The sequence below is a fragment of the Oncorhynchus masou genome, chromosome 23 (assembly GCF_036934945.1).
Source record: "Oncorhynchus masou masou isolate Uvic2021 chromosome 23, UVic_Omas_1.1, whole genome shotgun sequence".
Lineage (NCBI taxonomy): Eukaryota > Metazoa > Chordata > Actinopteri > Salmoniformes > Salmonidae > Oncorhynchus > Oncorhynchus masou.
In genome coordinates this window covers 7,609,821-7,634,675 of record NC_088234.1, presented here as the reverse complement: position 1 = coordinate 7,634,675, position 24,855 = coordinate 7,609,821, and the positions used below count along the sequence as shown (strand labels likewise).

Here is a 24,855-nt window from a genome sequence, read left to right as displayed (position 1 = left end):
CCTTACCCCCTGCACTTAAACCTTGATTTCCCCCACTGGCGCTTGTACCCTCACCTTGTCTATGGGCTTTATGTGGGCACGCAAAGCTCTTATGCCCCAAATCCCCACACTCAAAACACCATAGACTATATGTGCTGGCAAACCCTGCACAGAGCCCCTACCCATGGCTCACTTTTAAAATGCACATTTAGCTGCTGCTCATTGTTGTTCAGAAACATAAAGACACGCCTCCGGAATGAAACAACGTGTTTAACGACATCTGCCTGACAACCTGCCGACGGTACACGAAACCCGCTAGCAGACTTACCACAATAAATCAGCTCTTTCCTGGTTTGAGGCAAATTTGCAACTACCACTCTTGTCGAAGGGGTAGAGAGAGGTGAAATTGACACCAACACACCCCTTACAAATATTCCGCTAGCAATTAGCCTACCAAACCATATTTGCTCTTTTCATGAACACAACCACAGCTTTGTTCATTCTAGAAGCAGAATGTATAAGTTCAGCTCCTACCTGTTCACCATTCTAGAAGCAGAATGTAGAAGTTCAGCTCCTACCTGTTCACCATTCTAGAAGCAGAATGTATAAGTTCAGCTCCTACCTGTTCACCATTCTAGAAGCAGAATGTATAAGTTCAGCTCCTACCTGTTCACCATTCTAGAAGCAGAATGTATAAGTTCAGCTCCTACCTGTTCACCATTCTAGAAGCAGAATGTATAAGTTCAGCTCCTACCTGTTCACCATTCTAGAAGCAGAATGTATAAGTTCAGCTCCTACCTGTTCACCATTCTAGAAGCAGAATGTATAAGTTCAGCTCCTACCTGTTCACCATTCTAGAAGCAGAATGTATAAGTTCAGTTCCTACCTGTTCACCATTCTAGAAGCAGAATGTATAAGTTCAGCTCCTACCTGTTCACCATTCTAGAAGCAGAATGTATAAGTTCAGCTCCTACCTGTTCACCATTCTAGAAGCAGAATGTATAAGTTCAGCTCCTACCTGTTCACCATTCTAGAACCAGAATGTATAAGTTCAGCTCCTACCTGTTCACCAACTGCAAGCAGAACCTCCTCTACTTTAACTCCATTCTCAGGAACACACCTGAATCCTTGCCGTATCGACAGCGTCTACTCCACACTAGGCTGAGAAGCCATTGCGCAAACCAGACCTTCCAAACCCCAGGAAAGTTACTCTGTCCTCTTCCACCGTAACTTTGAAAAAACTGTGGATACCGTTAAAACAAATATTGCATTAACCCTCAACCATAGAAAAATAAAATTGAAAGAAAAGACCAAGAAAAGAATCAAGAAAGTTAGTTAGGACGGAGAGAGAGAGAGAGAGAGAGAGAGGCAGAGAGAGAGAGAGACACACAGAGAGAGAGAGAGAGACACAGAGAGAGAGACACACACAGAGAGAGGGAGAGAGATGGAGAGAAAGACAGGGATAGAGAGAGAGACACACAGACAGAGAGAGAGAGAGACAGAGAGAAAGACAGGGATAGAGAGAGAGAGAAAGAGAGAGAGAGAGAGAGACACACAGACAGAGAGAGAGAGAGACAGAGACAGAGAGAGAGACACAGAGAGAGAGACACACAGACAGAGAGAGAGAGACACACAGAGAGAGAAACACAGACAGAGAGAGAGAGAGGAGCTAAGTGGAATTATGAAACGGAAACTCCTCAGTACAGCTGCAGACAAACAGAAGTGTGTGTTGTGTGCGTGTGTCAGTCTGGTGTGTTTGTGTGTCTGAAAACTCTCTATCCATGCTAAGAACAGCTTCACATTTGAGAAGAGGAAAATAGATTCACATTGGAGAAGTGGAGACCAGCTAAACTCAGGAACACTCACTGTTTTCTTGGTAAGCAACTCCACTGTATATTTGGCCTTGTGTTTAAGGTTATTATCCTGCTGAAATGTGAATTAATCTCCCAGTGTCTGATGGAAAGCTGACTGAACAGGTTTTCCTCTAGGATTTTGCTTGTGCTAAGCTCCATTATTCTGAAAACCCCTACAGTCCCTAACGATGACAAGCATACCCATAACATGATACAGCCACCACTATGCTTGAAGATATGTAGAGTGGTACTCAGTAATATGATGTATTGGATTTGCCACATCTTTTGCAGTATTTTATGCAGTATTACTTTAGTGTCTTGTTGCAAACAGGATGAACGTTTTGGAATATGTTTATTCTATACAAGCTTCCTTCTTTTCACTCTGTCAATTAGGTTAGTATTGTGGAGTAACTACAATGTTGATAGATACTCCATCTGTAACGGCGTTCTTCTGTTGAAGGAGGAGCGGACCAAAATGCAGTGTGGTGGTTACTCATGTTTATTGATGAAAATAGACTAGACATGAAATAACTGAAACGTAAAAAACAACAGTCGGAACGTGAAAAAACTCTACAGCCTATCTGGTGAATATAAACACAGAGACAGGAACAATCACCCACGAAACACTCAAAGAATATGGCTGCCTAAATATGGTTCCCAATCAGAGACAATGATAATCACCTGACTCTGATTGAGAACCGCCTCAGGCAGCCATAGACTATGCAAGACACCCCACAAAACCCCAAGACAAAAACACACCACAATAACCCATGTCACACCCTGGCCTGACCAAATAAATGAAGATAAACATAATATATTTCGACCAGGGCGTGACAGAACCCCCCCCCACGGTGCGGACTCCCGGACGCACATCAAAACAATAGGGAGGGTCTGGGTGGGCATCTGTCCATGGTGGCGGCTCCGGTGCTGGACGTGGCCCCCACTTCACCGTAGTCCTCCCCCACCTTGTCCGCTTCCTTGACCTCCTAGCCACGGCAACCCTGCTAAATAAAACGGGACAGAGGGGCAGCTCGGGACAGAGGGGCAGCTCGGGACAGAGGGGCAGCTCGGGACAGAGGGGCTCCTCAGACTCCGGCAGCAGCGCCGAACATGCGAGAGACTTCGGCAGCAGCAGAGAGGAGGAAGGCTCTGGCAGATCCTGGCTGACCTGGAAGAGTCTGGCTGACTGGCAGATCTGGAAGAGTCTGGTTGACTGGCAGATCTAGAAGAGTCTGGTTGACTGGCAGATCTGGAAGAGTCTGGCTGACTGGCAGATCTGGAAGAGTCTGGTTGACTGGCAGATCTAGAAGAGTCTGGTTGACTGGCAGATCTGGAAGAGTCTGGCTGACCGGCGGATCTGGAAGAGTCTGGCTGACTGGTGGATCCTGGCAGACTGACGGCTCTGGCTGCTCCATGCTGACTGGCGACTCTGGCTGCTCCATGCAGACTGACAGCTCTGGCTGCTCCTTGCAGACTGACAGCCCCTTGCAGGCTGGCAGCTCCTTGTAGACTGGCAGCTCCTTGCAGACTGGCAGCTCCTTGCAGACTGGCAGCTCCTTGCAGACTTGCAGCTCCATGCAGACTGGCAGCTCCGGCTGCTCCATGCAGACTGACAGTTCTGGCTGTTCCATGAAGACTGACAGCTCTGGCTGCTCCATGCAGACTGACAGCTCTGGCTGCTCCATACAGACTGACAGCTCTGGCTGCTCCATACAGACTGACAGCTCTGGCTGCTCCATGCAGACTGACAGCTCTGGCTGCTCCATGCAGACTGACAGCTCTGGCTGCTCCATACAGACTGACAGCTCTGGCTGCTCCATGCAGACTGACAGCTCTGGCTGCTCCATACAGACTGACAGCTCTGGCTGCTCCATACAGACTGACAGCTCTGGCTGCTCCATGCAGACTGACAGCTCTGGCTGCTCCATGCAGACTGACAGTTCTGGCTGCTCCATGCAGGCTGGCAGCTCTGGCTGCTCCATGCAGGATGGCAGCTCTGGCTGCGCTAAACAGGCAGGAGACTCCGGCAACGCTGTAGATGCGGAAGGCTCTAGCAGCGCTAAACAGGCGGTAGACTCCAGCAGCGCAGGAGAGGAGGAAGGCTCCGGCTGCGCTGAACAGGCGGGATACTCTGTCAGCGCTGTAGAGGAGGAAGGCTCTGGCTGCGCTGAATAGGCGGGAAACTCCGGCAGCGCAGGAGAGGAGAAAGGCTCGGGCAGCGCTGAACAGGTGGGAGACTCCAGCAGCGCAGGAGAGGAGGAAGGCTCCGGCAGCGCTGGAGAGGCGAGGCGCACTGTAGGCCTGATGCGTGGTGCTGGCACTGGTGGTACTGGGCCGAGGACACGCACAGGAAGCCTGGTGCGGGGAGCTGCCATCGGAGGACTGGTGTGTGAAAGTGGCACAGGATGGGCTAGACCGTGAAGGCGTACTGGAGATCTTGAGAGCAGTGCTGGCACTGGACGTGTAAGGCTAGGAAGGTGCACAGAGGCCTGGTGCGTGAGGCTGGCACCATCTTAACCAGACGACTAACACGCACCTCAGGACGAGTATGGAGCGCTGACCCAGGTGCCATCAAATCCCCGACACGCTCCGTCGGGCGAATTCCATATTTAAAGCACCAACACAGCAAATCCCTCATTACTCTCTCCTCCAATTTCCCCATTAACTCCTTCACAGTCTCTGTTTCGCTCACCTCCAACACCGGCTCTGGTTCTGGTCTCCTCCTTGGCTCGTCACGATAATCAGGGAGAGTTGGCTCAGGTCTGACTCCTGACTCTGCCACACTCTCCCTGAGTCCCCCCCCCCCCCCCAAGACATTTTTGGGGCTGACTCTCGGGCTTCCATCCGCGCTGCTTCCTCATACCAGCGCCTCTCAGCTCTCACCGCCTCCAGTTCTTCTTTGGGGCGTCGATATTCTCCAGGCTGATCCCAGGGTCCTTCTCCGAACAATTTGTCCTCCCATGTCCATTCCTTCTTTTGTTGCTCCTGCAGTTGCTTTTGCCTGTTACCACGCCGCTTGGTCCTGTTGTGGTGGGTGATTCTGTAACGGCGTTCTTCTGTTGAAGGAGGAGCGGACCAAAATGCAGCGTGGTGGTTACTCATGTTTATTGATGAAAATAGACTAGACATGAAATAACTGAAATGTACAAAACAACAGACGGAACGTGAAAAACTATACAGTCTATCTGGTGAATATAAACACAGAGACAGGAACAATCACCCACGAAACACTCAAAGAATATGGCTGCCTAAATATGGTTCCCAATCAGAGGCAATGATAATCACCTGACTCTGATTGAGAACCGCCTCAGGCACCATAGACTATGCTAGACACCCCACAAAACCCCAAGACAAAAACACACCACAATAACCCATGTCACACCCTGCCCTGACCAAATAAATGAAGATAAACATAATATATTTCGACCAGGGAGTGACAGTCATGTTCAATAAAAAAATGTTTGTCCATCCTCAGTTTTCTCCTATCGCAGCCATTAAACCCTGTTGCTATTTTAAAGTCACCATTGGCCTCATGGTGAAATCCCTGAGCAGTTTCCTTCCTCTCCGGCAACTGAGTTCGGAAGGACACCTGTATCTTTGTAGTGAGTCCTTGTATTGATACACCATCCAAAGTGTAATTAATAACTTCACCATATTCAATGTCTGTTTTTTTTTACATTGTTTTACCTATCTAACATTTGCTAGCTGGCTCCCTAGCTAACGTTAAGTGTATGATCTGTGTAGCAACATAATTCGTATCTCAGAGCCATTTGCATGGCTTGTTATAGCCTAATGTTAGCTAGCTAACATTGAACCTGTTTGGTTAGCTTTAGCTACAGATTCATGCAGGGTAGTAACGTTATGAGTATGTATAATTGTTTAGCTAGCTAGCTAACAATGAACCTGGTTGGTTAGCTTTAGCTACAGATTCATGCAGGGTAGTAACGTTATGGGTATTGTTAATTCTTTAGCTAGCTAGCTAACAATGAACCTGGTTGGTTAGCTTTAGCTACAGATTCATGCAGGGTAGTAACGTTATGGGTATGGATAATTCTTTAGCTAGCTAGCTAACAATGAACCTGGTTGGTTAGCTTTAGCTACAGATTCATGCAGGGTAGTAATGTTATGAGTATGGATAATTCTTTAGCTAGCTAGCTACATGTCCAAACAAAAGACTCCACTGTGCCCGTAACCATTTCACTGTACCGTTTACACCTTCTGTGTCCTGTTCATGTGACAAACAAACGTTGATTTTATTTGATTTCGTGTGTGTTTACCAGAGATGGTAATGTGAAGAACAACATGACCTGCACCAAAGTCAAATGAGGATATAACGTTAGGCCAACGAGACAGTGTCCAAGTTCTACAATTTCTCCAGTAGAAAGCCCTGCTTTTATTTCCTCACACTCACAACCATAAGCTATTATTAACTTGTAAATAATGATCTTATTGTGAGTTTATTTTCCTGTAATAATGAAGGCAAATGAGCTAAAGTGAAGATGTTGTGGACAATATGATATGGTTGTTATTTGAACTGCTTCACCAGCTAACGTAACATCAGCTACAGTAGCTAGCTAACAAGCTAAAAAAAAGATTGTTGTTTAGAAAGTTACTGTTAGTTGCCTGGTTTGATAGATTGACGTAAACTAAATACATTTTTAAACAGATGAGTTTATTGGTTATTTTGGACCTCCAGGCTGCTGATGTTATTCAGACTGTCATTTTCTGATGTCAGACGACAACAGAATGTTCACGATGTCACTGCGACAACAAATGTCCATAGACAGTAGTATAAATCAGCTTTTAGTCTGGAAATCTTTGGTTGTTTAGTACATGACCTCACATGTGAATCCTTAAAGAGATGGGAGAGACTAACACTTAAGAGGGTGTGAATGAAGAGCTCTCCAGTAGGTGTGTACCAAATTATTCAAGAGTGATTGGAGAGGTAGAGAGAGAGGGATAGAGAGAGAGAGAGAGAGAGAGAGAGAGGGAAAGAGAGAGAAAGAGAGGGAGAGAGAGAGAGAGAGAGAGAGAGGGGAAAGAGAGAGAAAGAGAGAGAGAGAGAAGAGAGAGAGAGAGGGAGAGAGAGAGAAAGAGAGAGAGAGAGACAGAGAGAGAGAAATAAGTGACCTGGAACACTAACTCATAATATTCAACTACTCACAACTAACTCTGCCTCAGATAAATGGAGGGGGAGAGAGAGAGAGGTAAAGAGGACAAACAAGGTAGAGAGATTGAAAATTAAGTGAGAGACTCGTGACATTAACAAATAGAGAGCGAGGGAGATGGAGAGGGAGAAAAAGAGGGATGACATTGAAAAAGAGAGAGAGATGGAGACGCAGAGAGTTGTGATGACTATAATGATACTGTACAGAGTGATCAAGCTGTAAAAAGGAAAATCCAATCGTAAACGAAAGCGGAACGAGAAAAGAGGGATGATTACGAAGGAAGAGGTTAAGAGGGATGAAGAAACAGAGGAAGGAGGGGGTGGTCATTTTGTACTGCGACTGAGGTAGGATTTGATAAATCTCAAGGTCCCAGGGAAGCAGATTGACATTTATTTTGATGAATCTTGCCCTTGACGCAGCACTACAGAGTCATCAAATCTGAATTGAAACCTAATCTTAACAACACTGATAACCCTAATGGTTAACCCTAGCCTTAAATTAAGACCAAAAAACAAAATATTTATTTTCATACATTTATTACGATGTAGACAATTATTACGATGTAGACAATTGTGACTTTGCAGAAGGCCCATCTAGCGGAAATCGCCTAGGCATGCCTCCAGGACAAGATTCATCACAATAAAGATCAACCTGCCCAGTGAAAGGTTGAGTTCCAAATCAACCTGGCCAGTGAAAGGCTGAGTTCCAAATCAACCTGGCCCAGTGAAGGCTGAGTTCTAAATCAACCTGGCCCAGTGAACGGCTGAGTTCCAAATCAACCTGGCCCATTGAAAGGATGAGTTCCAAATCAACCTGGCCCAGTGAAAGGTTGAGTTCGACATCAACCTGGCCCAGTGAACGGCTGAGTTCTAAATCAACCTGCCCCAGTGAAAGGCTGAGTTCCAAATCAACCTGGCCCAGTGAACGGCTGAGTTCCACATCAACCTGGCCCAGTGAACGGCTGAGTTCCAAATAAACCTGGCCCAGTGAAAGGTTGAGTTCCAAATCAACCTGGCCCAGTGAAAGGCTGAGTTCCAAATCAACCAGGCCCAGTGAACGGCTGAGTTCCACATCAACCTGGCCCAGTGAACGGCTGAGTTCCAAATAAACCTGGCCCAGTGAAAGGTTGAGTTCCAAATCAACCTGGCCCAGTGAAAGGCTGAGTTCCAAATAAACCTGGCCCAGTGAAAGGTTGAGTTCGACATCAACCTGGCCCAGTGAAAGGCTGAGTTCCAAATCAACCTGGCCCAGTGAAGGCTGAGTTCTAAATAAACCTGGCCCAGTGAAAGGCTGAGTTCCAAATCAACCTGGCCCAGTGAAAGGCTGAGTTCCAAATCAACCAGGCCCAGTGAAAGGTTGAGTTCGACAACAACCTGGCCCAGTGAAAGGCTGAGTTCTAAATCAACCTGGCCCAGTGAATGGCTGAGTTCCAAATCAACCTGGCCCAGTGAAAGGCTGAGTTCTAAATCAACCTGGCCCAGTGAAGGCTGAGTTCTAAATCAACCTGGCCCAGTGAAAGGCTGAGTTCCAAATCAACCAGGCCCAGTGAACGGTTGAGTTCGACATCAACCTGGCCCAGTGAAAGGTTGAGTTCGACAACAACCTGGCCCAGTGAAAGGCTGAGTTCTAATTCAACCTGGCCCAGTGAAAGGCTGAGTTCCAAATCAACCTGGCCCAGTGAAAGGCTGAGTTCTAAATCAACCTGGCCCAGTGAACGGCTGAGTTCTAAATCAACCTGGCCCAGTGAACGGCTGAGTTCTAAATCAACCTGGCCCAGTGAACGGCTGAGCTCTAAATGGCACACTACGGTATTCCTGTCGACCAGGGCCCATAGGGGACAGGTTGCCATAGAGATGCATCCATAGTGAAAGCCTGGAGTCAATACCAGAGCCGTTTGTAAGACACACAGCTGCCTTTTCAAAAAAATGCAAATCATCCATATTCCATTGAATTGAGAAGTGATATAATATAGAATGTGTAACATATAAGCCAATGAATACCCATCATATAAGTATACTACATACCAGTGTGTATATATTATGTACGCAGTATCTTCAGAGAGTATTCACAATACCCCATAATGTCAAAGTGGAATTATGCTTTTCAAAAAATCTACAAATTACTTAAACATTGAAAGCTAATAAAGTATTTGACCCTGTTGTTATGTAAACACCCCTAAATGCTACGTTCAGGAGTACAAAAAATGTGCTTAACAAGTCACATGACAAGTTGCATGGACTCACTGTGTGTTCAATACTAGTGTTTCACGTGTTTTTTATTACATGAATACCTCATCTCTGTATCCTACACATACAATTATCTATAAGATCCCTCAGTCGAGCAGTGAATTTCAATCACAGTTTCAACGACAAAGACCAGAGCGGTTTCCCAATACCTCGCAAAGAAGGGCACCTATTGGTAGCTAGGGAGCCAGCCAGCTAACGTTAGCTAGGGAGCCAGCCAGCTAACGTTAGCTAGGGAGCCAGCCAGCTAACGTTAGCTAGGGAGCCAGCCAGGTAACGTTAGCTAGAGAGCCAGCCAGGTAACGTTAGCTAGGGAGCCAGCCAGGTAACGTTAGCTAGGGAGCCAGCCAGGTAACGTTAGCTAGGGAGCTAGCCCTAGCTAGTTAAACAAAATTCGAAACCTGTAATATGTAGCTAGCTATATATTACTACACAGATTATAAACATAAATGCCTCTCATGTGAAGTAGTGACGCGCAACATAGTTTCCAGAAACGAGTCACATATATGTTTTACTTATATAATATATACACAAAAGTATGTAGACAAATCTGTGTTTAGCGGATCCGAGACAATGCTACCTACCCGAATGCATTGTGCCCACTGTAAAGTTTGGTGGAGGAAGAATAACGGCCTGGGGCTGTTTTTCATGGTTCGGGCTACGTCCCTTAGTTCCAGTGAAGGGAAATCTTAACGCTACAGCATACAGTGACATTCTAGACGATTCTGTGTTTCCAACTTTGTGGCAACAGTTTGGGGAAGGCCCTATCCTATTTCAGCATGACAAGTGCAAAATGTGAGGTGCAAAATGTGAGGTCCTTACAGAAATGGTTTGTCGAGAAGAACTTGACTGGCCTGCACAGAGCCCTGACCTCAGCCCCATCAAACACCTTTGGGATGAATTGGAAGGCTGACTGCGAACCAGGCCAAACCTCCCAACATCAAACCTCCCAACATCAGTGCCCAACCTCACTAATGATCTTGTGGCTGAATGGAAGCAAGTCCCCACAACAATGTTCCAACATCTAGTGGAAAGTCTTCTCAGAAGAGTGGAGGCTGTAATAGCAACAAAGGGGGGGGGGGGGGGCAACTCCATATTAATGCCCATGATTTTGGAATAAGATAAGAGAAATAAAGAAAACAAGAGACAGAATAAAAGGAAGGAGTTTAAAGGAGAGGAGAAGACTACACTCTTTGAAACAAAAGGATTCCAAAAAGAGTTCTTCGGCTGAGAACCTTTTCGGTTCCAGGTTAAGTCCCTTTTTGGTTCCAGGTCAAAGATCATTTGTAAAAATCCAAATAACTCCACAGATCTTCATTGTAAAGGGTTTAAACCACAGTTTCCCAGTCTTGTTCAATGAACCAAAAACAATCAATGAACATGCACCTGTGGAACGGTCGTTAAGACACTAACAGCTTACAGACGGTAGGCAATTAAGGTTACAGTTCTGAAAACTTAGGACTCTAAAAATGTCTTTCTACTGACTCTGAAAAAGACCAAAAGAAAGATGCCCAGGATCCCTGCTCATCTGCGTGAACATGCCTTAGGCATGCTGCAAGGAGGCATGAGGACTGCAGATGTGGCCAGGGCAATGAATTGCAATGTCTGTACTGTGAGACGCCGAAGGCAGCGCTACAGGGATACAGGGCGGACAGCTGATTGTCCTCGCAGTGGCAGACCACATGTAACAGCACCTGCACAGGATCGGTACATCCGAACATCACACCTGCGGGACAGGTACAGGATGGCAATAACAACTGCCCGAGTTACACCAGGAACGCACAATCCCTCCATCAGTGCTCAGACTGTCCGCAATAGGATGAGAGAGGCTGCACTGAGGGCTTGTAGGTCTGTTGTAAGGCAGGTCCTCACCAGACATCACCAGCAGCAACGTCGCCTATGGGCACAAACCCACAGTCGCTGAACCAGACAGGACTGGCAAAAAGTGCTCTTCACTGACGAGTCTTGTTTTTGTCTCACGAGGGGTGATGGTCGGATTCACATTTGTCGTCGAAGGAATGAGCCTTACACCGAGGACTGTACTCTGGAGCGGGATCGATGTGGAGGTGGAGGGTCCGTCATGGTCTGGGGCGGTGTGTCATAGCATCATCGGACTGAGCTTGTTGTCATTGCAGGCAATCTCAACGCTGTGCATTACAGGGAAGACATCCTCCTCCCTCATGTGGTACCCTTCCTGCAGGCTCATCCTGACATGACCCTCCAGCATGACAATGCCACCAGCCATACGGTTCGTTCTATGCGTGATTTCCTGCAAGACAGGAATTTCTTAGCCAGCGAAGCCATGGCCAGCGAAGAGCCCGGATCTCAATCCCATTGAGCACGTCTGGGACCTGTTGGATTGGAGGGTGAGGGCTAAGGCCACCCCCCCCCCCAGAAATGTCCGGGAACTTGCAGGTGCCTTGGTAAAAGAGTGGGGTAACATCTCACAGCAAGAACTGGCAAATCTGTTGTAGTCCATGAGGAGGAAATGCACTGCAGTACTTAATGCAGCTGGTGGCCACACTAACTACTGACTGTTACTTTTGACCCCCTCCCCCTTTATTCAGGGACAAATTTAATTTCTGTTAGTCACATGTCTGTGGAACTTGTTCAGTTTATGTCTCAGTTGTTGAATCTTATGTTCATACAAATATTTACACATGTTAATTACGTTTGCTGAAAATAAACGCAGCTGACAGTGAGAGGACGTTTATTTTTATGCTGAGTTTAGCACCTTCCAAGAGTCTCTTCTCCATCTCCTCATCATTGTCTTCATCCCCTTTCTTTCTCTTTTCATTATATTATTTAATTCTCTGACTGCATAAATGATAGAGGGCAGGAGAAACAGAGGATAGGAGCTAGAGAGAGTGTAAGAGAGAGAGAGAGAGAGAGAGACAGAGAAAGGAAAGTGAGAGACAGAGGGAGTGTGAAAGAGAGAGAGAGAGAGAAAGAGAGAGAGAGACAGAGAGAGAGAGAGACAGAGAGAGAGAGAACATGGCAGTTACTTCCTCTTATGTCTATAATTGTTCATTCTCTCCCTATTCCCTCCTCTATCTCTCCTCTCTCTCCCCACCTGACCTCTCTCTCTCCCTCTCCCTCTCTCTCTCTCTCTCTCTCTCTCTCTCTGTCTCTCTCTCTCTCTCTCTCTCTCTCTCTCTCTCTCTCTGTCTCTCTCTCCTCCCTCCCGCAATCTCCCAAGTGTATCTGTCTCTCTGATAGGTTGTAACATAATATGTATTGACTCTGTAGTTTAAACCCATCCTTCAGACTCCATTACCCATGGTCCCTTGAGGGTCTCCTTGTCAAAATCTCTTCCTTCCTTATTCTCTCCACTCCGGCCTCTTTTCTCTCTGTGCCTGTATCCCACATACGACCATCTCATAATGTCAGGTGTAGTATAGAGGTCATAGGTCAGGTGTATGGTTGTATAGAGGTTAGTAGGGTCAGGTGTATGATTGTATAGAGCTTAGTGATGTCAGCTGTATGGTTGTATAGAGGTCAGAGGCTAGTGAGGTCAGGTGTATGGTTGTATAGAGGTTAGTGGGGTCAGGTGTATGATTGTATAGAGCTTAGTGATGTCAGCTGTATGGTTGTATAGAGGTCAGAGGCTAGTGAGGTCAGGTGTATTGTTGTATAGAGGTCAGGTGTGTGTGGGGTGAACTCAGGTATAACTATAGACCCATCTGTACACCTGTGTCTCGTCAGCTGTACAGGTGAGGGGTAGATGAATTAGGTGTATAGAGGTCAGGTGTGTGTGCGGTGAACTCCGGTATAATTATAGACTCACCTGTACACCAGCGCCTCGTCGGCTGTGCAGTTGTACTGTATCTGAAACATCCACACCAGGTAAGCTCCAGCCGATCGGCCGAGGTCCCATCTCACCTGGGCTGAGGTAGAAGTGACTCCTTGTATCCCTACAATCCTCTCTCCTTCCTCCATCCTCGTCCCTCCCTCCTCCTCCTCCTCCTCCTCACCCCCCTCTCCCTCTTCTCCTTTCCTCTCAGTTTCTTTCACATTTACACCATTAACTCCGGAATTCACGCTTTTCCCGGTGGTGATGTCTGAAGAACCCGGAATATTCCCATTAGAATTCCCGGTGTTCCCGGTAACCGTCACATTCCCATTCCGGTGTGGCAATGGAACGATTTTTAGATCCACCGTCGCGGTAGCCTCCCCCGCTGCGTTTATTGCTATGCACGTGTACGCTCCGTCGTCCCTAGCAACCGTAACTAAGAGATCCAATGTTCCGTTCCGGTACGATGTCGTGCGGCTGGAATTCGCCACAATCCGATCGCTGGGTGAAACAAAATGGATGACGGGTTCAGGGTCACCGATGGCTCTGCATTTAAGGGTTGCCCTTTGACCTTCCAGAACCCAGAGCTTGTGGCTGTGTCTGGTGATGAGGGGCGGCTCACAGGTGAACTCCTCCTCAGGGATGGACCAGAAATACCTGGACAGGTGAGATGGAGAGAGAGAGGAAAAATCAAGACAATGTACGAGGTCAGCTCTGAACAAGTATCTTTTCAATGGAAACAAGCATCAGAAACACAAGATGATAATCACACAAGATGATAATCACACAAGATGATAATCACACATTTCAGACTCATCTTAAATGAGCGGGCGTCATTAACCTCAAGGTTAGAGAGGTGGGCTGATGGTTGCCTGTCGGGAAACCTGCAGGGAGGCATCCTGGAGCCTCAATATCTCCATATCCTACCACCGTTGAATCAGAGTATCCTACCACCGTTGAATCAGAGTATCCTACCACTGTTGAATCAGAGTATCCTACCACCGTTGAATCAGAGTATCCTACATACCACCTTTGAATCAGAGTATCCTACCACCGTTGAATCAGAGTATCCTACCACCGTTGAATCAGAGTATCCTACCACCGTTGAATCAGAGTATCCTACATACCACCTTTGAATCAGAGTATCCTACCTACCACCGTTGAATCAGAGTATCCTACATACCACCGTTGAATCAGGGTATCCTACCTACCACCGTTGAATCAGAGTATCCTACCACCGTTGAATCAGAGTATCCTACATACCACCGTTGAATCAGAGTATCCTACCACCGTTGAATCAGAGTATCCTACCACCGTTGAATCAGAGTATCCTACCACCGTTGAATCAGAGTATCCTACCACCGTTAAATCAGAGTATCCTACCACTGTTGAATCAGAGTATCCTACCACCGTTGAATTAGAGTATTCTACCACCGTTGAATCAGAGTATCCTACATACCACCGTTGAATCAGAGTATCCTACCTACCACCGTTGAATCAGAGTATCCTACCACCGTTAAATCAGAGTATCCTACCACCGTTAAATCAGAGTATCCTACCACCGTTGAATCAGAGTATCCTACCACCGTTGAATCAGAGTATCCTACCACCGTTAAATCAGAGTATCCTACCACTGTTGAATCAGAGTATCCTACCACCGTTGAATTAGAGTATTCTACCACCGTTGAATCAGAGTATCCTACATACCACCGTTGAATCAGAGTATCCTACCACCATTGAATCAGAGTATCCTACCACCGTTGAATCAGAGTATCCTACCACCGTTGAATTAGAGTATCCTACCACCGTTGAATTAGAGTATCCTACCACCGTTGAATTAGAGTATCCTACCACCGTTAAATCAGAGTATCCTACCACCGTTAAATCAGAGTATCCTACCACCGTTAAATCAGAGTATTCTACCACCGTTGAATCAGATTATCCTACCACCATTGAATCAGAGTATCCTACCACCGTTGAATCAGAGTATCCTACCACTGTTGAATCAGAGTATCCTACCACCGTTGAATCAGAGTATCCTACCACCGTTGAATCAGAGTATCCTACCACCGTTGAATCAGAGTATCCTACCACCGTTGAATCAGAGTATCCTACCACCGTTGAATCAGAGTATCCTACCACCGTTGAATCAGAGTATCCTACCACCGTTGAATCAGAGTATCCTACCACTGTTGAATCAGAGTATCCTACCACCGTTGAATCAGAGTATCCTACCACCGTTGAATCAGAGTATCCTACCACCGTTGAATCAGAGTATCCTACCACCGTTGAATCAGAGTATCCTACCACCGTTGAATCAGAGTATCCTACCACTGTTGAATCAGAGTATCCTACCACCGTTGAATCAGAGTATCCTACCACTGTTGAATCAGAGTATCCTACCACCGTTGAATCAGAGTATCCTACCACTGTTGAATCAGAGTATCCTACCACCGTTGAATCAGAGTATCCTACCTACCACCGTTGAATCAGAGTATCCTACCACCGTTAAATCAGATTATCCTACCTACCACCGTTGAATCAGAGTATCCTACCACCGTTGAATCCAAGTATGCTTTTATTATTTTTCAGCAATGTTGTGGTATAAGAGTTAAGCGATCATTCATATAATTATTGCCGTGGTTACCTGCCGGCCAGCTGAGGGGGAGTGGCGCACGTCTCCATGTCGTCCTCTCGGACCAGCCGCCGTAACCATAGCAACTCACAGTTACAGTGTAACGGGTTCCCTCCGAAGTTCAGGCTGATGACGCTGTTGTAGGGAGTGGGACTGATGGCTCCCGTCTGAGACCTGAGAGAGGAGAGAGAGAGAGAGAGAGAGAGAGGGAGGATGGGTAGAGAGAGAGAGAGAGAGAGAGAGAGAGAGAGAGAGAGAGAGGATGGGTAGAGAGAGAGGATGGGTAGAGAGAGAGAGAGAGAGAGAGAGAGGATGGGGAGAGAGAGAGAGAGAGAGAGAGAGAGAGAGAGAGAGAGAGAGAGAGAGAGAGAGAGAGAGGGAGGATGGGTAGAGAGAGAGAGAGAGAGAGAGAGAGAGAGAGAGAGAGAGAGAGAGAGAGAGAGAGAGAGAGAGAGAGAGAGAGAGAGAGAGAGAGGATGGGTAGAGAGAGAGAGAGAGAGAGAGAGAGAGAGGATGGGTAGAGAGAGAGGATGGGTAGAGAGAGAGAGAGAGAGAGAGAGAGAGGATGGGTAGAGAGAGAGAGAGAGAGAGAGAGAGAGAGAGAGAGGGAGGATGGGTAGAGAGAGAGAGAGAGAGAGAGAGAGAGAGAGAGAGAGAGAGAGAGAGAGAGAGAGGGAGGATGGGTAGAGAGAGAGAGAGAGAGAGAGAGAGAGGATGGGTAGAGAGAGAGAGAGAGAGAGAGAGAGAGAGAGAGGATGGGTAGAGAGAGAGAGGATGGGTAGAGAGAGAGAGAGAGAGAGAGGGGAGGATGGGTAGAGAGAGAGAGAGAGAGAGAGGATGGGTAGAGAGAGAGAGAGAGAGAGAGGATGGGTAGAGAGAGAGAGAGAGAGAGAGAGAGAGAGATGGGTAGAGAGAGAGAGAGAGAGAGAGATGGGTAGAGAGAGAGAGAGAGAGAGAGAGAGAGAGAGAGAGAGGATGGGTAGAGAGAGAGAGAGAGAGAGAGAGAGGATGGGTAGAGAGAGAGGATGGGTAGAGAGAGAGAGAGAGAGAGAGAGAGAACACAATGAATAGACATTCCATTGGTGGTGAGTGTTGCTCTTGCAGAGTTTGATTCCCGATGGATACACCAATGCAAGAATGAATACACTTACTTATCAAGTCACTTTGGATGAAAGAGAAATGCATATAATAAGTGTCTGCTTAATGGCATGTATTAAAATTATACTTTATTAATGAATTTGGTTAGAACAGGAGTTTATATTCTGATCCAGGAGCCATTTTTTCAATCACCTGGCACGGGACTTGAACCACAAAACTTCCTGTTACCTACCTGGCAGACGGGGGATCCAGGCGGTAGGGTCTAACCTCTGACCTCCAGCCAGCCTGTACAGCTCTCTAACCTCTGACCTCTGACCTCCAGCCAGCTTGTACAGCTCTCTAACCTCTGACCTCCAGCTAGCTTGTACAGCTCTCTAACCTCTGACCTCCAGCCAGCCTGTACAGCTCTCTAACCTCTGACCTCTGACCTCCAGCCAGCTTGTACAGCTCTCTAACCTCTGACCTCCAGCCAGCTTGTACAGCTCTCTAACCTCTGACCTCCAGCCAGCTTGTACAGCTCTCTAACCTCTGACCTCCAGCCAGCTTGTACAGCTCTCTAACCTCTGACCTCCAGCCAGCTTGTACAGCTCTCTAACCTCTGACCTCTGACCTCCAGCCAGCTTGTACAGCTCTCTAACCTCTGACCTCCAGCCAGCTTGTACAGCTCTCTAACCTCTGACCTCCAGCCAGCTTGTACAGCTCTCTAACCTCTGACCTCCAGCCAGCTTGTACAGCTCTCTAACCTCTGACCTCCAGCCAGCTTGTACAGCTCTCTAACCTCTGACCTCTGACCTCCAGCCAGCTTGTACAGCTCTCTAACCTCTGACCTCCAGCCAGCTTGTACAGCTCTCTAACCTCTGACCTCCAGCCAGCTTGTACAGCTCTCTAACCTCTGACCTCCAGCCAGCTTGTACAGCTCTCTAACCTCTGACCTCTGACCTCCAGCCAGCTTGTACAGCTCTCTAACCTCTGACCTCTGACCTCCAGCCAGCTTGTACAGCTCTCTAACCTCTGACCTCTGACCTCCAGCCAGCTTGTACAGCTCTCTAACCTCTGACCTCCAGCCAGCCTGTACAGCTCTCTAACCTCTGACCTCCAGCCAGCCTGTACAGCTCTCTAACCTCTGACCTCTGACCTCCAGCCAGCTTGTACAGCTCTCTAACTTCTAGGACAGGCTAGCTGGGTGTTTACAGTATATCTTACCTTGCAAACAGGGGATCAGGTGGCAGGGTCCTCAGCCTATTGGAGGTCATGTCCAGGCGAGCCAGCTTGTACAGTTCTCTAACCTCTGACCTCTGACCTCCAGCCAGCTTGTACAGCTCTCTAACCTCTGACCTCTGACCTCCAGCCAGCTTGTACAGCTCTCTAACCTCTGACCTCCAGCCAGCCTGTACAGCTCTCTAACCTCTGACCTCTGACCTCCAGCCAGCTTGTACAGCTCTCTAACTTCTAGGACAGGCTAGCTGGGTGTTTACATTATATCTTACCTTGCAAACAGGGGATCAGGTGGCAGGGTCCTCAGCCTATTGGAGGTCATGTCCAGGCGAGCCAGCTTGTACAGTTCTCCAAAGGATCCCTCTGCGATGTGGTCTATCAGGTTATGATCCAGGTTCAGGGTGTGGAGACTGGCCATGTTCTGGATCGACTCCCATGGAACCCTGGGAATGGTTTATTAAATCCTTATTAGCAGTCATATGTTGTTCATGAGCACTACATAGATGTTCAGGGTGTGGAGACTGGCCATGTTCTGGATCGACTCCCATGGAACCCTGGGAATGGTTTATTAAATCCTTATTAGCAGTCATATGTTGTTCATGAGCACTACATAGATGTTCAGGGTGTGGAGACTGGCCATGTTCTGGATCGACTCCCATGGAACCCTGGGAATGGTTTATTAAATCCTTATTAGCAGTCATATGTTGTTCATGAGCACTACATAGATGTTCAGGGTGTGGAGACTGGCCATGTTCTGGATCGACTCCCATGGAACCCTGGGAATGGTATATTAAATCCTTATTAGCATTCGTATGGTGTTTATAAGCACTACATATCACTACATAAAGGCTACGTAGAGTCACCAGGTCGTGGTCGCTGTTTCACTCCGACATTACCAACGCGACGCCGGCGTGTTTGTGCTAGAGGTCTTCACGGGTCCAGCAGACCCCGAAGTTCAGAGATCCACACTTGGACCCGAGTGGTGTCTGGAACATGAACACAGGATATCTCTCTCTCTGGGGAGAGTCCTAATCTTCTCTTCCTTTGGTATCTTTTATATACCTCCCTGCATCCCACTGCTGGCCTGCTTCTGAAACCAGGCAGGGTTGGTTCTGGTTGGGTGACCAAATGCTGCTGGAAGTGGTGTTGGAGAGCCAGTAGGAGGCACTCCTCTGGTCTAAAAAAAATATCCCAATGCCCCAGGGCAGTGATTGGGGACACTGCCCTGTGTAGGGTGAGGTCTTTCGGATGGGACGTTAAACGGGTGTCCTGACTCTCTGCGGTCATTAAAAGATCCCATGGGACTTATCGTAAGAGTAGGGGTGTCCTGGCTAAATTCCCAATCTGGCCCTCAAACCATCATGGTCACCTAATAATCCCCAGTTTACAATTGTCTCATTCATCCCCCTCCTCTCCCCTGTAACTATTCCTGTAACTATTCCCCAGGTCGTTGCTGCAAATGAGAACGTGATCTCAGTCAACTTACCTGGTAAAATAACGGATAAATAAAAAAATATATATATATACATATAGGATATACATATTTTATATTAATATCATACAGTTGACCCCTGAGCCTATAGGCCTGTACATACAATGCCCTGATACATTTAGTGCTCAACTCTCCAACAGCTAAACCCTGAGGTGAATAATGATTGTTTTCTGAAAATATAAACCAATAAAAAATAAAACGATAAAGTTTTGCTTCACATCGAAACAACAAATAATTGTGTATTTTGTTACAGGCAGTTTTTAACAACACGTAACGATGGATAATTTATCTCTGATTTATTGATGGCCCGAGAGGTTTCTATCTTTCTCTGTCTTTCTACTCTCGGATCTGAACGGGTCTCTCAGATCCGAACCAGCACGTGTCTGTTTGGGTTTGTCAAAATGGGTCTGACTGTCCTTGGGTCCATTCGGGAACAGCTCTGTGTTTAATAATGTATTTTTTCATGCGTATCTGGTCGGGTGGGAATACCACGGATCTATTTCGGAACGGTTCCATCTTTCTGGACCAGTGAAGACCTCTAGTTTGAGTAACACTGCTGGGTTGTTGCCAGCATTGGATTCCTCCTTGTCCTCAGCATCCACTGCTATCAACCATTAGTCTGTGTAATTAACGGGACCTGAGCAAGAGCAGTTTTTGTGCGACAAAGGCGGATCCCTAAAACAGTTCTTCTCACAAAACAAACGTCTGGAAAGTCAGACCGGTTGAAGCTTCAATCTATTATGACCCATCTATGAAAAGCTGAAACTTTCTTGAAACATGTTCTGCTCTATAGCCTCACAAACCACACGAGTCGTTAGAAGGTAAGGGTTTATGTTTACATAGAGATCTCAGGACGAAGTTTCTATAATACTGTAATGAGTTCACATATTTACATATTTACTGTCACAAACTCCACACAGTGGTCACTGACGACTTGAATATTGATTTTCCACTGAGCAAACTATTTCTTTGGTAACAGCATTCTTACAAATTCATTTTTTTGATCCGGTTTTATGCTCTACTGACCTTGTTTTTTAATGAATATAACAGTTATGTTGTTTTCTACTGGTCGTTCTACTTGTCGTCCTGGTTTTCCTGAAAATAACACGATAAGGCTAAATATGAGTGCAGAGCAAGCTGACGAATGAAAGTAGTGCATTTTAACTGTAAGATTTAACGTGTGGAGACTGGTCAGGTCATGAGATAATCTTCAGAACACACTAATGAAGGTTCAACAAGCCACAACACACTAATGAAGGTTCAACAAGCCACAACACAGAGATTGTTCGTAGCAGTTTATATGCATTCATTTGACCTGGGAAACTGGGAAAGCTAGGAAACTGACCAGAACAGAAGGTGGGACACTGACCAGAACAGAAGGTGGGACACTGACCAGAACAGAAGCTGGGACACTGACCAGAACAGAAGGTGGGACACTGACCAGAACAGAAGCTGGGACACTGACCAGAACAGAAGCTGGGACACTGACCAGAACAGAAGGTGGGACACTGACCAGAACAGAAACTGGGACACTGACCAGAACAGAAGCTGGGACACTGACCAGAACAGAAGCTGGGACACTGACCAGAACAGAAGCTGGGACACTGACCAGAACAGAAGGTGGGACACTGACCAGAACAGAAGCTGGGACACTGACCAGAACAGAAGGTGGGACACTGACCAGAACAGAAACTGGGACACTGACCAGAACAGAAGCTGGGACACTGACCAGAACAGAAGCTGGGACACTGACCAGAACAGAAACTGGGACACTGACCAGAACAGAAGCTGGGACACTGACCAGAACAGAAACTGGGACACTGACCAGAACAGAAACTGGGACACTGACCAGAACAGAAGCTGGGACACTTGACAGAACAGAAGCTGGGACACTGACCAGAACAGAAGCAATACTGACCTTCGGAGGTTGTTGTATGAGATATCCAGGTCCTCCAGCGTCAGCAGGAAATCATCGAATGCTTCTGCCGACACCCTCGTCAACTGGTTACCGTTGACGATGAGGTGCTGTAGATTAACCATTCCCACAAGGTCCCTCGGCCCCAGCGTCGTCAAGCGGTTACCGTCCAAATGCAAACTTCGCAAACTCTCTAGATCGGAGAACGCCATTGGTCGGATGGAGTGGATAGTGTTCCGGGACAGAGTCAAATCAACCAATCCGGTCATGTTGGCAAAGTCCGACCCACCTACTTCCGTAATGTAGTTATCAGCCAATCGGAGCTCGACAGTTCGCCGATCGACATTCGGTGGAACGAATAGGAGGCCTTTATCTGCACAGAGCGTGCTCAGAGAGTCTGACAGGTTCCGACAGACGCAGTGGAATGGACACACCGCAACCACGTCCCACTTCTCCCCTGCACCAATCAGAGAGGGCAACAGGCAGCAGCATGTGACCAGTGTCAGCCAATGGAGGGCCGGAAAAGCAGGAGATGGGCAAACACAGCGAATGAGATGCGAGGGAAGGGTAGGGTTGGGAGGGGTTTCCGGGGAACACAGAATGAGATGCGAGGAGAATGATCGAGGAAGGGATTGGGGAAGTCTTTCACTGTCATTCTGAAGTTTGATTGAAGGAGTGATGGAGGGATGGACAGAGGAGAGGATGGAATGTTCTGTCCTTCTCTGTGGGTGTAGGTGTGTGTGGGGTGATGGGTGTCGTCTTCGGGTGGGGTGGTGGGGTGGGGGGTCTGGCATGGTAATATTGAGAATTATCCGCAGACCTAAGAGAGTGAGAGAGAAACAGAGAGACAGAGAGAGAGAGAGAGAGACAGAGAGAGAGACAGAGAGACAGAGAGAGAGACAGAGAGAGAGAGAGACAGAGAGAGAGAGAGAGACAGAGAGAGAGACAGAGAGAGAGACAGAGAGAGAGACAGAGAGACAGAGAGAGAGAGAGAGAGAGAGAGAGAGAGAGACAGAGAGAGAGAGAGAGAGACAGAGAGATAGAGAGAGAGAGAGACAGAGAGAGAGACAGAGAGACAGAGAGAGACAGAGAAACAGCAAGAGAGAGAGACACAGAGAGAAAGAAACAGAGACCAAGAGAGAAAGACAGAGAGAGAAGGGGGGGAAGAGAAAAGTTACAGATTAATTTTTAACTGTTACAGATTAATTTAACTGTTTAACTGTTTAACTGTTACAGATTAATTTAACTGTTTAACTGTTTAACTGTTACAGATTAATTTAACTGTTTAACTGTTTAACCTCTTGATGCTATGGGGGCGCTATTTCATTTTTTGATGAAAAACGTTCCCGTTTTAAACAAGACATTTTGTCACAAAAAGATGCTCGACTATGCATATAATTGATAGCTTTCGAAAGAAAACACTCTGACGTGTCCAGAACTACCAAGATATTTTCTGTGCGTGCCCTAGAACGTGAGCTTCAGGCAAAACCAAGATGAGACGGCATCCAGGAAATGAGCAGGATTTTTAAGGCTCTGTTTTCCATTGTCTCCTTATATGGCTGTGAATGCGAGAGGAGTGAGTCAACCCTTTCTGTCGTTTCCCCAAGGTGTCTGCAGCATTGTGACGTATTTGTAGGCAGATCATTGGAAGATTGACCATAAGAGACCACATTTACCAGGTGTCCGCCCGGTGTCCTGCGCCGAAATTGGTGCGCAAAAGTCAGCTGCCAGTATTTTTCCATGGGATTCAGAGAGGAAAGCAAGCTTCCACGAACGATATATCAATGAAGAGATATGTGAAAAAACACCTTGAGGATTGATTCCAAACAACGTTTGCCATGTTTCGGTCGATATTATGTAGTTAATTTGGAAAAAGTTTGACGTTGTAGGTGACTGAATTTTCGGTTCGTTTCGGTAGCCAGATGCAATGTAGAAAACGGAACGATTTCTCCTACACACATACGCTTTCAGGAAAAACTGCGCATTTGGTATGTAACTGAGAGTCTCCTCATTGAAAACATCAGAAGCTCTTCAAAGGTAAATGATTTTATTTATTTGGTTATCTGGTTTTTGTGAAAATGTTGCGTGCTAAATGCTACTCAAAATGCTATGCTAGCTTTGCATACTCTTACACAAATTAGTCCATTTCTATGGTTCAAAAGCATATTTTGAAAATCTGAGATGACAGTGTTGTTAAGAAAAGGCTAAGCTTGAGAGCAGACGCATTATTTTCATTTTATTTGCGATTTTCAGAAATCGTTAACGTTGCGTTATGCTAATGAGCCTGAGGCTTTAGTCGCGATCCCGGATCCGGGATGGGGAGATTCAAGAGGTTAACTGTTACAGATTAATTTTGCACGTTGTGTGGATAGTATTATGTAGGAGTGTATTTGTTTTGCTTACAGTTGAAGTCAGAAGTTTAAATACATCTTAGCCAAATACATTTCAATTCAGTTTTTCACAATTCCTGACATTTAATCCTAGATAAAATTCCCTGTTTTAGTTCAGTTAGGATCACCACTTTATTTTAAGATGTCGAAATGTCAGAATATAAGTAGAGAGAATTATTTATTTCAGCTTTTATTTCTTTCATCACATTCCCAGTGTGTCAGAAGTTTACATACACTCAATTAGTATTTGGTAGCATTGCCTTTAAATGGTTTAACTTGGGTCAACTTTTCGGGTAGCCTTCCACAAGCTTCCCACAATAAATTGGGTGAATTTTGTCCCATTCCTCCTGACAGAGCTGGTGTAACTGAGTCAGGTTTGTAGGCCTCCTGACAGAGCTGGTGTAACTGAGTCAGGTTTGTAGGCCTCCTGACAGAGCTGGTGTAACTGAGTCAGGTTTGTAGGCCTCCTGACAGAGCTGGTGTAACTGAGTCAGGTTTGTAGGCCTCCTTGCTGGCACATGCCTTTTCAGTTGTTCAGTTCTGACCACAAATTGTCTATGGGATTGAGGTCAGGGTTTTGTGATGGCCACTCCAATACCTTGACTTTGTTGTCCTTAAACCATTTTGGAAGTATGCTTGGGGTCATTGTCCATTTGGAAGACCCATTTGTGACCAAGCTTTAATTCCCTGACTGATGTCTTGAGATGTTGCTTCAATATATCCAGATAATTTCCCATCCTCATGATGCCATCTATTTTGTGAAGTGCACCAGTCCCTCCTGCAACTAAGCATCCCACAACATGATGCTGCCAACCCTGTGCTTCACGGTTGGGATGGTGTTCTTCAGCTTGCAAGCCTCCCCATTTTTAACGATGGTCATTATGGCCCAACAGTGCTATTTTTGTTTCATCAGATCAGAGGACATTTCTCCAAAAAGTACGATCTTTGTCCCCATGTGCATTTGCAAACAGTAGTCTGGCTTTTTTATGGCGGTTTTGGAGCAGTAGCTTCTTCCTTGCTGAGCTGCCTTTCAGGTTGTGTCGATATAGGACTTGTTTTTACTGTTGATATAGA

At 46.5% G+C, this 24,855-nt stretch overlaps 1 protein-coding gene and 1 pseudogene across 1 annotated transcript in view; one reads left to right on the top strand and one right to left on the bottom strand.

Moving 5' to 3' along the window:
• The window catches only part of LOC135510229 (pyruvate carboxylase, mitochondrial-like), a 541,364-nt gene that overhangs the window by 321,415 nt on the left and 195,094 nt on the right, over positions 1–24,855 (top strand). The window lies entirely within an intron of this gene.
• The window catches only part of LOC135510228 (leucine-rich repeat and fibronectin type-III domain-containing protein 4-like), a 41,759-nt pseudogene that overhangs the window by 15,014 nt on the left and 1,890 nt on the right, over positions 1–24,855 (bottom strand).